Source organism: Fringilla coelebs (genome assembly GCF_963513975.1).
Source record: "Fringilla coelebs genome assembly, chromosome: 27".
NCBI classification, from domain to species: domain Eukaryota; kingdom Metazoa; phylum Chordata; class Aves; order Passeriformes; family Fringillidae; genus Fringilla; species Fringilla coelebs.
In genome coordinates, this window is record NC_140053.1 from 3,647,273 (window position 1) to 3,662,167 (window position 14,895).

Genomic DNA, 14,895 nt, shown 5'->3' on the forward strand with positions numbered 1-14,895 from the left:
CTGATTCTGTTGGTGTTGGAGTCACTGTTTCAGTTGGCTGTGGACATGGAGTAGGGCAGCCTGATTCTGTTGGTGTTGGAGTTTCAGCTGGCTGTGGACATGGAGTAGGGCAGCCTGATTCTGTTGGTGTTGGAGTTTCAGCTGGCTGTGGACATGGAGTAGGGCAGCCTGATTCTGTTGGTGTTGGAGTTTCAGTTGGCTGTGGACATGGAGTAGGGCAGCCTGATTCTGTTGGTGTTGGAGTTTCAGTTGGCTGTGGACATGGAGTAGAGCAGCCTGATTCTGTTGGTGTTGGAGTCACTGTTTCAGCTGGCTGTGGACATGAAGTGGAAGTAGAGCAGCCTGATTCTGTTGGTGTTGGCTCTGGCTGCTTGAGAGGGGTTGAGATGCAGTCTGGCTCTGGTGCTGAAGTGGCTGTTACAGGTGGGCACACGCCCATCTGGATCAGGATCCAGTTGTAGAAGTGCTGGGTGGAGGTGTAGACTCCCAGCCGTTTGGTTTTGGCACAGCCCTTGCCCCAGCTGGTCACTCCAACCAGCCAGAAGTAGCTGGCACGGTTATCTTTGCACACCAGAGGCCCTCCACTGTCACCCTGCAACACAGGAAAGAGGATTAGGGTGCTGCTCTTGTAAGAGCCTGAATGAGGGATGTGGGACTCCAGGCACCTCTCCAAAATGCAGTTTATTACATCCAAGACATTACAGCAGTGCAGAGTTGTGGGTGACAGAGCTGTGCCTACAGCTGTCAGCTCCAGCTGCAGGCAGGCCTGGAGACCCTTTGGTTTTGGTTACAATGCATTATAGACTTTTGTTTGCTGAGCATCTTCATACAGTAGAACCATTAACTATTGTCTATAGCCTATCATAACCACTATCATTACCATATTCATGTTACTGCTCTCCAATCACTCAAAGTCAGTACATTACAGTTTAAGCCAGAAGTTGTTTTTCAGTTTTCTTGCAGTGGAAAATTCTGAGACCTTTTTTCTACTTGCCATATCGGCAGGTTTGTTTGCCTGTGCTCTCTTTCTGCTTGGTAAAAACATCTTCTTGTTTGGGGTGGGTTTATCCTTTGCTCTAAGTCATAAAATCCCCTTTTAACTAACACACCCTTTGCCTCCTTATTTATCCAGTAAGACTGGCTCAGCAATTCTTTTCTTCTATATCAAAACTTGCTTCCATCTCTATTCCTTCATTTAAAAATCTTTCTGCCAAGCACACATATCTGTGAGACTTTCTTGTCAAACTTTCATCCTCCCCAACATGCTCTCAGCACTAGAGGCTTGCTTTTCTCTTGCAGCCCCTGCCCAGCTGTGTTCATGGCACAAAAAGGCTCTGCTCAGGTGCTGGAGTCTCCAGAACTCCAGGAGTCTCCAGAACCTCAGCTGGGATCAGGGTGGGTGTGTGAAGGCCCCCTCTTATGTCTGCACAGTGATCCTGGATGGGCAGAGCTTGGATGATCCAGAATCTGGATCTCTGGGCTGCTGAGAGCTCTGGATGGGCTTTCTGGGCAGAGGGGCAGGGCTGGGGAACACGGGCACTTGGCAAGGAAACTCCAGCAGTGGAGGGAAAGGGATTTTCCTGGCAAAGCCCATGGTGACAGGGTACCTTTAGTGCTGGGGGCTGGCTGGCCCCAGTGTCAGTGTTCAGGAACACATAATCACAGAATGATTATTGCAGGTGCTTTTATTGAGAGCTCTGGGTGTCAGGGGCACAGACCCAAATCTGACTCTGGGTTTGGGATGAACGTGTTTTATATTCTATCATTATATAACTTACATATTAATTATTCTATTGTATACATTGTTCTATTGTATACATTAATTCCATCCAAGCATGGATTTCTCATGATCCCCCTCAAACCCCTACCATAGTTTCTCATGATTCTTTAAACAATAATTACATCAAATCACATCTAACAATTATATCATTTATCATATACTGGTTACACAGGTGCAGTTTCCCATGATCTAGCAAACACAAGGCCTAACATTTCCCAGGGCCTACCTTTAACATTTTTCCCAGGGCCTACTAAGCCTAGCTTTCTTTCTAACTCCCCGAATATTCTCTGATTTTAAAATCTCTTACTATCACTGTGAAAAACTCCAATCACTTGTTTTTAAGATTTTAAAAGTTTAATAGTAATAAAATGGTTATAAAAATAGTAATAAAAATTTGGACAACTAGGATTTAGGACAATATGAGACAATAAGAACAAAGATTTACAGACAGTCCAGGTACCTCTTTCTGGGCAAAATAAGCCCGAACAAGGACCGCCATTAAGAGAGGATTAACCCTTAAAAGCAACAGCCTGTTGAATATTCATACACCTCACACATGATGCATCAATTCCATTCACACACAGGATTCTGGCTGGGCAGTGTCAGCTTCTTCCTCTGAATCCTGATGGTGTCTTCATGGCTGAGCAAGGCTGGAAGAAGTTTGTTTCTTCTGATAATGGAGCTAAAAATCCTCTTTCTCTGAAAGATTTGGGTGTCTTGTGGCTTCTGTCTGGTGTGAGTACCTCATTCCTTTCTTTAAAAAAATACCCCACATAAATAGCTTCTATTTTAACCTCATGTTATAACCTAAAGCTATATTTAACACCTTACTTGAGAAAATGAACACAGCATCACTTTCTAACACAACGCATATAAGATTCATCTGAATATTTGCCAAAAGCCAATAATAAACCATTTTTCATGATCAGAAATGTGAAGCCCTACCTGGCAGGTGTCCATGGCCCCTCGAGGGTAGCCAGCACACAGGTTGTGGGTGTGGATGGCCCCGGCGTACCAGCGGCTGCTGTTGACCAGCCGGATGTCCAGGAGTCGCACCTTGGCTTCCTGCAGGACATCGCTGGGAGCCTGAGCTGGGAGCACAGCGAGCAATCAGCACCCAGCAGCTCCCTGCCTCTCCCACCCCCCTGGCTGGGGGGGAAGTCATTCCCCAGGGCTTGGCTTTGCCTCTGGAGCAGCTGTGGAAGGGCTGTACCCTATAGGGATGTGCCCTCTGTTGAAGGAGTGACAAAACTATCCTCAAAAAGGAAATAAGCCCAGAGGTTTCTCTCCTCAATTAGGTGAAAAGGCATCTCAGAGAATCTTGACAACTTCACCTCAAACTTAAGGATGGCTAACTGGACAGGAGCCAAAAAGGCCTGCCTGAGCAATTTACTAGAAAAAGAACAGAACAAAGAAAACAATGGCTTTTGTGATGTGTTTAACCAGGGGCAGGAGGGCCTCTTGCCCCTGTCTCGGTTTTTCTCTGTAAAGAGTTTGTTATTTTGCCTTTTATTAAAACCTTTTTGTTTCCAACACTGCCTCAGAAGCCATCTTGCTGATTTAATGCCTTCTAAGCTAGCTGAGCTATCTTGGGTGTGAAATAGATCTCCAAGAGCTTATGAGACCTTGTGTGGGAAAGGCTTTTGTGCTGCTCTTGTGAGCCAGCAAAGGCTTCCTGAAGATAAGGAAAGCCCTGTATCTCTGCTGAGGAAGACACCAAGGCTGTCACCATGGAGATGTGATGAAGGAGAGAAAGTTAAAAGATACCAACTTTAGCTGGCTCACAGAATGATGTGGCTCCTTGTTCATCTACTGAGAACTTTGTTCCTTTCTTATGACCAATGAATTCTTATGACAAATGAATTCTTATGACCAACCTAACAGGCAGTGAATGTGCCTGTTAGGTAAATGTAAATACCTTGAAAAACTACAAAAGCAACATGTTGCTATAACAAATCCCTCTTAAGCACCTTTCTGATGGAGCCTTGGTGCTTTGCACCGTGCAGTGCTCTATAGCAACACCTGGCTTGAGGAGAACCACATTTCACTGCCCTTCCTGCCTTTGGGGAGCAGACCAGGCACACCTCTCCAGAGGCATAAATCCTACAGCCTTAGATCTCTGCTGTGTGGAAGCTCAGCCCATTCCCCTCAGGGTGTTCCCAGCTCACCCTCAGTCCCTTTTTGGCAGCTCACCTTTAGCACTGGCAGCACCCCAGCCAGCAATGTAACAGGTTCTCTGCTTTTCTGCCTTTGGGGAGCAGACCAGGCACATCTCTCCAGAGACATAAACCTGACTTTGGTCTCTGCTGTGTGGAAGCCCAGCCCACTCTCAGTCCCTTTTTGGGAGCTCACCTTTAGCACTGGCAGCACCCCAGCCAGCAATGTAGGAGGTTTTCTCCTTTGGGGAGCAGACAAGGCACACCTCTCCAGAGGCATAAACCAGAGACTTTAGTCTCTGCTGTGTGGAAGCTCAGCCCATTCCTCCCAGGGTGTGCCCAGCTCACCCTCAGTCACTTTTTGGCAGCTCACCTTTAGCACTGGCAGACCCCCAACCAGCAATGTAGCAGGTTTTCTGCTTTTCTGCCTTTGGGGAGCAGACCAGGCACACCTCTCCAGAGACATAAACCTGACTTTGGTCTCTACTGTGTGGAAGCCCAGCTCACCCTCAGTCCGTTTTTGGGAGCTCACCTTTAGCACTGGCAGCGCCCCAGCCAGCAATGTAGAGGGTTCTCTGCTTTTGGAGAGCAGACCAGGCACACCTCTCCAGAGACATAAACCTGACTTTGGTCTCTTTCTGTCAGCAAGCCCAGCCCATTCCCCTCAGGGTGTTCCCAGCCCACCCTCAGTCACTTTTTGGCAGCTCACCTTTAGCACTGGCAGCACCCCAACCAGCAGTGTAGCAGGTTTTCTGCTTTTCTGCCTTTGGGGAGCAGACCAGGCATACCCTTCCAGAGGCATAAACCTGACTTTGGTCTCTGCTGTGTCCCTTTTTGGCAGCTCACCTTTAGCACTGGCAGCACTCAGCCAGCAATGTAGCAGGTTCTCTGCCTTTGGGGAGCAGACCAGGCACATCTCTCCAGAGACATAAACCTGACTTTGGTCTCTTTCTGTCAGCAAGCCCAGCCCATTCCCCTCAGGGTGTGCCCAGCTAACCCTCAGTCCGTTTTTGGCAGCTCACCTTTAGCACTGGCAGCCCCCCAGCCAGCAATGTAGCAGGTTCTCTGCTTTTGGGGAGCAGACCAGGCACACCTCTCCAGAGACATAAACCTGACTTTGGTCTCTGCTGTGTCCCTTTTTGGCAGCTCACCTTTAGCACTGGCAGCCCCCCAGCCAGCGATGTAGCAGGTTTTCAGCTCCGACACCGTGAGCGAGGCGTTGGGCACGCAGGCGAGCTGCACGTAGTCGCTGCACTCCACGGGCTGGTCCAGCTCCACCAGGGCAATGTCATTCTGCTGGGAGTCAGCTGTGTACTCCTGGTGGGCCAGCAGCCTCTTGACGTGGCGCACCTGAGCCTCGGGGCCCAGGTGGCTCAGCTGGGTGGCCCCGATCAGCACGCGCCACTTGGTGAGGTTCCTGCGGGGCAGAGACAGGGCTGAGAGGGAGCGGGGCTGGGTGCTGTTGGTGCCTTGGGATTTGAGCTTTTGTGGTTTTCATCTCTTTGTCATCCTGCAGGTAATAGATGAGGTGTATAAATCCGTGCTGAGGCGACAGTAATCTCGCCTGATGAAAATCCTGGCATGCCAAAGGAGAGTTCTGGTGTTAGGAAAATTAATCCACGAACACCAGAGGTTTATGTCCAAAAAGGAGGCAAAAGAGTTCTTTTACTTTATTTGAATAAAGGGAGAGGCCATGGGGCATTGCCCTGGGGTCTCTCAAATTTTTGGAGGATGCAGCCTCCTTTTTATCCCAATTTCCCACATTCTCTCTTTCCCCATTGGCTGAGGTACTTGAGAGGTACAGACTCCCTGATATGCCTGATACTGGAGATTCCCAAAGATTTCCCTGGTTGGTGGCTCCCTACCCCTTCCCTGCCCCTCTCCCCGGGGTTGAAAGGAACAGCACCCACGCAGTCAGGGAGTTCTGTAGGAGCTGTTGCTGGGTTCAGAGCCCTGTGGGCCAGAATAAAGCTCTGGATCCAAACCCTCCATCAGAACTGACTCCTTTCCTTCCCCATCGCCTTAAAGCTTCTCCAGCAGAGGTAAACCAGAGGAACAGACCCTGTTATGGGGGGAAGCTCCATCCCACCACCACCAGAGCTCCTGCATGCCTGCACTTGTCTCCAAGCACCCAGCTGCAGCATCCAGCCAGCCAAAAGTGTCTCTGGGGTGAAACAGCACAGTGCTGCTGTTTGGTTCAGCAGCAAGGGCCAGACAAGCTCAGGCACATCCCATCCAGCTCTATTGGTAAATAATCCAATAACTCCTCCTTACCTGGCCTGGAGGAAGCAGTGGGCTGCTGTGAGGACCCACTGTGGGCTGATGAGGGACCCTCCACATGTGTGGCCAGTGCCAATTTTCCTGGGGTCCTGGATGCTGACAATCCAGGGCCAGGCCCCTGGCAGGGCACCTGTGCCAGCCATGATCCTGTAGTCAGCAGCTATGGAGTTGTAGTCAGAAGCCATGGGCCGGTGCCCACAGGTACCTCTGGAAGCACAAAGTCATGAAAGTGATCAAGTTCTGGAATGTTCTGCCCAGGGAGGTGGTGGAGTCACCATCCCTGGGTGTGTTTAACAAAGCCTGGATGTGGCTCTGGGTGCCAGGGCTGAGTTGAGGTGTTGGGGCTGGGTTGGACTCGATGGTCTCGAAGGTCTCTTCCAACCCAGGGATTCTGTGATTTCCCCCAGCTCTGCTGGGGAAACACATCTGGGGAAACCCTGCTGGGTGCCATCCCTGGAGGTGTTGAACAAAGCCTGGATGTGGCTCTGGGTGCCAGGGCTGAGTGGGGAAGATGTTGGGGCTGGGCTGGACTCGATGATCTTGGAGATCTCTTCCATCCTGGTCATTCTGTCCTGCTCTTTGTGCTCACCCCATTCCCACAAGGTCATTTCCTCTGGAGTGCTCCCCAGTGACACCAGGACAAGGGGACACAGCCTCCAGCTGTGCCAGGGGAGTTTAGGCTGGGCACCAGGAACAAATCCTGCACAGAAAGAGTGACTGGCACTGGAGTGTGCTGCCAGGGAGGTGGGCACTGCCCTGGAGGGGTTGAACAAAGCTGGATTGGCTCTGGGTGCCAGGGCTGAGTTGAGGTGCTGGGGCTGGGCTGGACTCATGATCTGGAAGGTCTCTTCCAACCCAGATTTTGTGATTCTGTGAATTCTGTGAATTCTGTGATTACTGCCCTGCCCAGGAGCTGCTGCTGCTCCTGCTGGCTCCTTCTGCCCCCTCCCACGTGGGGTTTGGGCTGTGACAGTGGGGGAGAAGCTCCCTCCCAGAGCCTGGGGCCATACCTGCAGTTGTCCCAGGTGCCATGTGCAGGTGTGTACACAGCCAGCAGGATGAGGAGGTGCAGCAGGCTCATCACTGCCAGCTGGAAGAAACAAAAGCTTGTCTCTTCCAGGGCAGCCTCTGAGCCGAGTGCCTGCAGCAGCTGCACTGCCCCTGGCACCTGCAGCCCTGGGGCTGATGTCACAGAGTGGGGGTTCCAGGTTCTGGGCATGGTGGCCTCAGAGGGCAGGGAAAGGCCCCAGCCTCAGGGAACCACAGGGTGGTTTGGGATGGGAGGGACCTTGAAGGTCATGCAAGGAAAAAGGGGTCCCATGCCTGCAAAATGGGGAGAAAAACCTGGCACAAAGGGAAAGTCACTCCAGAGGATCCCCAAAGGGAGCAGAGGGACATCCAGGTTCCCCTGAGGGAGCAGAGGGACACCCAAAAGGAGCAGAGGGACACCCAGGTGCCCCAAGGGAGCAGAGGGACACCCAGGTTCATCAGAAGGAGCAGAGGGACACCCCGGTTCCCTTTAGGGAGCAGAGGGACACCCCGGTTCCCTTTAGGGAGCAGAGGGACACCCAGGTTCCCTTTAGGGAGCAGAGGGACACCCAGGTTCTCCCTTTTTTAGGGAGCAATCAGGATGCAAATTCTATTTTGTTTAAGGCTGTCAGGAGCCTTCCAGTGCCCTTACCCTTGGATTTTTATCTAAGTCTGCAGTGGTTTTTTTTTTGAGATGTCAAAACAAAGTGCAGAAAGCAGATCTTCCTCCCCTGAAGATGCAGCTTCCCCCCAGCTCAGAGGCAGCAGAATAAACCTTTGCTGGGAGCAGTTTTGTCCCAGTGCCCATCACCTGGACCTTCTGCAGCCTGGGGAAAATCCCAATCCTTGGCCCCATGGACACAACAATCACAATACAGGACAGAGTTTTCTGTTATGGACTGAATGGTCTTTGTTCATCCCTTCTTTATCTTCTGGTTTCTGTGAAATGTCCTTGAGACCTTTAATTCTGCATTCCTTGTGTCCAAATTCAGCAATGAATCTCTCTTTTTAGACTTTGTTGAGGCATGTCAAGGTTAGTTCAGGAAAACTTTAGGGTGTCAGTAATTTTTCCAGTAATTTTTCCAAACTTTGTTCCCAAAGTTAAAAGTGAATTAAAATGAATTACAATTAGTTTTCAACTTTTAAAGTAAAAGCTGTCATGCCCCCCTATGAGCAGGGGACAGGCAGTGGACACAAGTGCCATTATTAATGAGAGAGCTACAAATTTCTTCTTTCTTAGGCATAGCAGCATCTGACAAACTTTGCTAAATGCTGCCTAATAGTGGTTTGAAAGTAACATGCAACTTAGGATTAATATACTGGCTATGATTAATGAAAACTGTTCTTTTAAAGTGAATTAAAATGAATTAAAATGAGTTTTAATTGTTTAAATTAAAAACTGTCATGCCCCACTGTGAGCACAGCTGTGCCACAGCCAGACTGGGGCATTGCCCACAGAGGTTCTTGGATCCTGATCTGAGGCTCCTGTGGGACTTGCAGGGAAAAAGGGCAATTATTGCCTTGTGGGAAGTGAGAAGGAAAACTGAGAGAGACAACTGCTCAATTTGAAGATTTGAAGTGGTTATTAAAGCTTAACAAAAATACAACAAAGGATTAAGTAAGGAAAAAGCTTCAGGGCTGGGAGCTGCCTCTCTTGGATACCACGTGCCCAGTTCATCTTCAGGGTGGATGCTCAGTGTTTTGTACCCCTGGGGGTTCACCAGCCAGCCCTGGCCCTTCCCAAAGTCTGTCAGTCAGCTCTTCTGTGCCATTTATCACTGGAAACTGCTTTCTTGTCACTGCATTGGAGATCAGGTGTTGCCATGCCCACCCCCTGAGCACTCCCTGAGCTTTTCCATTCCCACCTGCCCCAGGTAAGGGACACCTGTGCAAGCCTGTACAACAATACAGGGGGGGGAAAGGGAACTGTGGGGGGAACAGAGGGCATCTAAACTACAATAACATAACTGTACATCACTATAGGTTTTTTTCATATTCACACAATGGTCATCTTTGAATTGCGAGATCGTGAAAAACGCCAATCACTTGTTTTTAGAATTTTAAAATTTAATAGGAATAAAATGGTTATAAAAATAGCAATGTAATTAGAGTAATAATAATTTGGACAATTTGGATTAGGACAATATGAGACAATAAAAACAAAGAGTTATGGACAGTCCAGGCACCTCTTTCTGGGCAAAATAGGCCCAAAAAAGGCCCCACGTTAACAGAGGATTAACCCTTAAAAGCAACAGCCTGTTGCATATTCACACACCTCACACATGATGCATCAATTCCATTCACACACAGGATTCTGTCAGCTTCTTCCTCTGAACCCTGACAGCATCTCCAGCACTGAGCAAGGCAGGAAGAAGTTAATTTCTTCTGATAATGGAGCAATAAATTCTCTTTCTCTGAAAGATTTAGGTGTCTTGTGGCTGCTGAGTCCTCTCTTTAAAAAGTATCCTACATAGCATAGTTTCTATTTTAACATTTTGTTATAACCTAAAAGTACATTTAACACACTACTTGAGAGAATTAATACAGCATCACTTTCTAACACAACACATATAATATTCATTTGAATATTTGCAAAAAGCCAATCATAAAATACACATTTTTCACAAGAGCCAATCTTGGATCCTGATCTGAGGCTGCTGTGGGGCTTGCAGGGAAAAAGGGCAATTATTGCCTAGTGGGAAGTGAGAAGGAAAACCTAATTGCTAAATTAACACAAATGCAAATGGAGTTTGTGGTTGTGCTGTGGTGGTTCTGGCCCCTCCTGCCTGTGCCTCAGACTGTCCCCAGCAGGAGGGTGTTTGGTGGGCCCTGATCTCCAAAAATCCATCCTTGCTTTCACAGCCTTGGGACAGAACTTGGTGAAACTTGGTGGCCCAGGCTGGGCAGGGGCCAAAGCAGCCAGTTCAGGTGGGGGTGATGCCTTTTGGGACTACCTCAACACAGAGGCCAGACAAAATTAAGGGAATAAAAGTGGTTCTATTTATTGAAGGGCCTTCAGGCACACTTTGGGCAGAGGAAATTCCCCCAGGTGCTACACCCAAAATGGACCACGGGTCATGGATTTTTATATTTTAATAAGTTTGGTCCATTTGCATATTGGGGGTTAATCTTCCAATCACAGCTCCTGGTAATGAAGTCATTTACCCCAAGTTTGCTCCCCCAAGTCACTTTTGTTCACATCTCTTGGGGGTGGAGGCAGTGAGGTGTTTTTGGTTGCCAGGCCAGGAGAGAAATTGTTGTGTCTGCCCAGAATGGGAAAGCAGCAGCTCCCACTGAATATGGAATTTAGAGTTACACAGGAAAGAACTGCAGGATTACAAATAGATGAAAAACATAAAGGCTGAAATCCTGAGGCATCAGGGGTGAATAGCAGCCAGCTGCCTCCTTGGGGCATGAGGAACAAAAACTGCTCAGAGCCTGCCCAGAACTCAGAGCATGGCCCCAAACCACAGGAACAAAACTGCCCCCAGCCATCCTGGGTGGGGATCTGGGGTCTGATCAAACCCAGCCTGACCAAGCCTGGAGGAAGGAATCCACGTGAAGCTGCTAAAAATCTGCCCAGGAGAGGCAGCAGCAGCTGGGGGGGCTGGCAGCCAAATTCCCCCAGCCCAGGCTCTGCAGGGTCCCTTTGGTGGTGCTGCTCCAGCTCAGCCTGGGGGTGCCTCGAGGGCAGAGAAAACTCCCTGGCAGTGACCCCATCAGAGCTTTGCCCATGAGTCCCCCAGGGGAACAGCAATGCCCAGGGAGCTGTGACCAGGCAGATCTGTCACCAGGCAGAGCTGTCACCAGGCAGAGCTGTCACCAGGCAGAGCTGTCACCAGGCTCTGCAGCCCTGTGCTCGTGCAGCTCTGGGGTTTGGGGGAGCACTGGCAGCTCCTTCCAGTGAACCCCCTTCACCAGCAGCACAGGGAGGTCCCAGTGATGCCCACCAGGAGAGCAGCCAGGTGGGTTCCTGTGCCAGGAGCCTCCAGGGGACACATCCCTGTGTGGCCCTGTGTCACAGAGATGTGGCACCTGTGCAGCGATTGTGACCTCACCTGCCCAATGCTGGGAGTCCTGAAGGCAGGCTAATGGAAGAGCTGGCCTGCAGGATAACTCAGCTTCTTCCTTTGCCACTCACATGCCTGCCTTTTAACCACATTTATTGTTCACTGTCCTCCTCAACTTTCATCCTCTCTAAGGTAATTATGATTTGACTCTTGAGGTAGATCACAGGGGAAGGGGATATGGGATGAAAGTCTGGGCTGGTTTATACCCTGTAGGCTGCAGTTCTTACTTGCTGATTCTCTTTTCCACAGCCCAGGATAGCTAAGCAGGGGCTGTCTGTAGTCTGAGGGGCTGGGCTCAGCCCAGAGTGGCAAAAAGCCCACCCTGGCTGCTGCAGAGGGAGTGAGACACAAAGAGGAGAGCAGCAAAGGCAGTGGTTGAGTGGGTGGCTGAAATTCGGCCCCTCCTGCAGAGGAGGTGGGACAGCCAGAGAGCTCTGCTGGTGATGCTGTGGCAGGGGAGGGAACAGGCACTGGGGCACTTCAGAGGGACCTCTGAACTTCCTGTGAGCTGGGGCTCTGCCCCTGATCCCAGAGGTGTGAGCCTGCAGTTCAGCAGCTGCTACAAGCACCACTGAAATTCTGGATGGCAAATGCCGTTCTATTGGTTGTATTTATTTGGAGTTTTTATGCTTTTGGCGAGCTACAGTAATTTCTTTGCCATCAGGTGATGGGATTGACACAGATCTCTGTATTCTGGAGCATGTCCTGATGTCCTTGGTCATCCAGAGCTTTGCCCTCTGTTCCTGAGAGAGGCAATGGCCACAACAGGGAACGATTTCTGTGAGTAACAGCTCCTCTGGCAGGTTTGGGCTTTGTGAATCCCCACAGACATGACAGTGGTCAGATCCCAGGATGATGTGCTCAGAGTGAGCTCTGGAATGTTTCCTGTGAGCAGACAGGCTGACCCAGTGTTTATGATCAGTCACAGGAGAACATTTTCTGTTTCTCCTTTGTCACTATGTACAAGAATTTGAAACATCATTGCTCAGAGAGAGGTCTGACATCCTTGAGTTACCTTTTGCCTTCAGTTTCTTGTTTTCAATAAATTACAATCAGGCAAAGCTTGACCTGATAATCCAGTCTACAACTCTGGTGAGAAAGGAAGGTACCCTGGGGCCCAGAAATCAGAGTTGGGGTTTGTTGGACTCGTGGCAAAGTGAGCAGGGGTGTGGGAATGTTCCTCACTTGGGGTCACCAAATGTGGGGGTGTTTGCAGGGGTCCCAGGATGAGGGAAGAGATGAGAATCTTGACTCCATGTTTCAGAAGGCTGATTTATTATTTCATTATCTACATTATATTAAAAGAAAATTATATACTAAAACTATACTAAAAGAATAGAAGAAAGGATTTCATCAGAAGGCTGGCAAGGAGTAGAAAAGAATAATAAAATCTTGTGACTGCTCACAGCCTCGACACAGGTGGCTACCATTGGTCATCAAGTGAAAACAATTTCACATGCTGGGTAAACAATTCTCCAAATCACATTCCAAAGCAGCAAAACATGGAGAAGCTGAAGCTTCTCAGCTTCCCAGGAGAAAAGATCCTGGCAGAAGGATTTTCATAAAATATGTCCATGACACAGGGGAGCAGAGTTTTCCAAAGCAGTAAATTTCAAAGGCAGGGCTAGGCTTCCCCTGCTGCTGAGTTGAAGGTTTGAGCTGATTGTCCTGACTGCTTGTGTGGAGAGCTCAAAGTTTAAATATACTTTTGTTCCTCGTCTCATCTCTTTCCAAATGGAATTTCTCTGCAGCCATTGCTGAGGGAATAGCTCCTCCAAAAAGGATCCTCTTTCCACCAGAGAAGATCTGCATGGTCTGGCAGCAGAGGCAGCGTGCTGGGGCTGGGCTCTTCAACGTGGGCAACACCTGCTTCCTCAACTCTGTGCTGCAGTGCCTGACCTACACCCCCCCTCTGGCCAACTACCTGCTGTCCCGAGAGCACAGCCAGGCCTGTGAGTGCTGTGGGAACACTCAAACCCCAGGGATTCCCAGAACATGGAATTAGATTTAGGGAGAATGTGGGGGCACCAGTTGTGGGTTTCTCTGGGTCTGCATTGAAGGCACTTGAGACAGTAATTCGTGTTCAGACTCAAGTGTTTATTATTCCTTATCAGTAAAAATCTCACTATTGTGACTTGGGCAGCTTTTCATTAGAAGGCACAAAATGGCCAACAATCTATGGTCACAAGGTCTTTTAAGATTAAACTATCCCATTAAGAATTGACACCTCGATTATTTTCCCTTTTAACCCAATAACTGATCCCACAGAGCCCACAATGGGGACTTTTCCACCCAATCTCAAAATTCCACCCAAACCCATTGAGAAGAAGGAAGAAGAAGCATGAAGAAGGAACCCAGGACAAACCCTGTGCCCTCCATCCTGCTGCCATCCACAACACACTAAAAATCCCAAAACCTCAATTTCTCACCCAGTGGCACACCCACACTACTCTCTCTAATCTATTTCACACTTTTGTGGATTCCAGTCTGTCTTGAAGTCTGGGAAACTTTCTCCAGGAATGAGGGTCAGAGTCAGGGCTCCCCTGGGGGTCAGGGCACCCCAGAGCAGACACAGAAATATTCCCTGGGTGCCCTGGGTTTGCACAGGAGAACAGCAGCCCTTTGTCAGCCCCAGGAGTTAATGTTCTTTGAGCACTCAAGCCTAGAAGCCACTTGTCCTGCCCAGCTGTCTTACCCTTCATGAAGACACCTCTTTGTAGCTCCAAGTCTTTATTCCTGCAAATTAAACCCTCTTGGCTTATTGCACAGAAAACTGTCAGTTTAGCATCCCTTTTAAAAACATTTTCTAAAATGCCCTGGGATTGCTGGAATAAAATCCCTCTTTCTAAAATGCCCTGGTGTGGTGTTGTGAGGGTCCCCAGGATGAGGTGAGAGATGAGAATTTGACTCCATGTTCTCAGAAGGCTGATTTATATTATATTATATTATATTATATTATATTATATTATATTATATTATATTATATTATATTATATTATATTATATTATATTATATTATATTATATTATATTATATTATATTATATTATATTACTATACCATAGAAAGAGAAAGGAGACATCAGAAGGCTGGAAAGGAATGAATAATAAAAACCTGTGACTGACCAGAGTCCTGACACAGCTGGACTGGGATTGGTCATTAAATTAAAACGATTCACATGCAGGGTAAACAATTCTCCAAATCACATTCCAAAGCAGCAAATCAAGGAGAAGCTGAAGCTTCCCAGCTTCTCAGGAGAAATGATCCTGGTTTAGGGATTTTCCATAAAATTTCACAATGACACCCTGGGAGTGCTGGGACCGTGGGAGGAGTGGAGTATTGCACTGGGGTGGGAGTGGAAGAGGGGGAGTGCCCAGCTGCTGTGGATATTTTGCTAAGCTCAGGCCCTTCCCTGTGCCCCTCTTCAGGTCACCACCAAGGTTTCTGCATGATGTGCATCATGGAAGCTCACGTGAACAAGGTCCTGCACTCCCCTGTCAGCGCCATCCTGCCTTTGGCCGTCCTCAAGGTTTTCAGACGTAAGTTGTGCCAGGTGCTCTGACAGGATTCCTTCCCTCCTT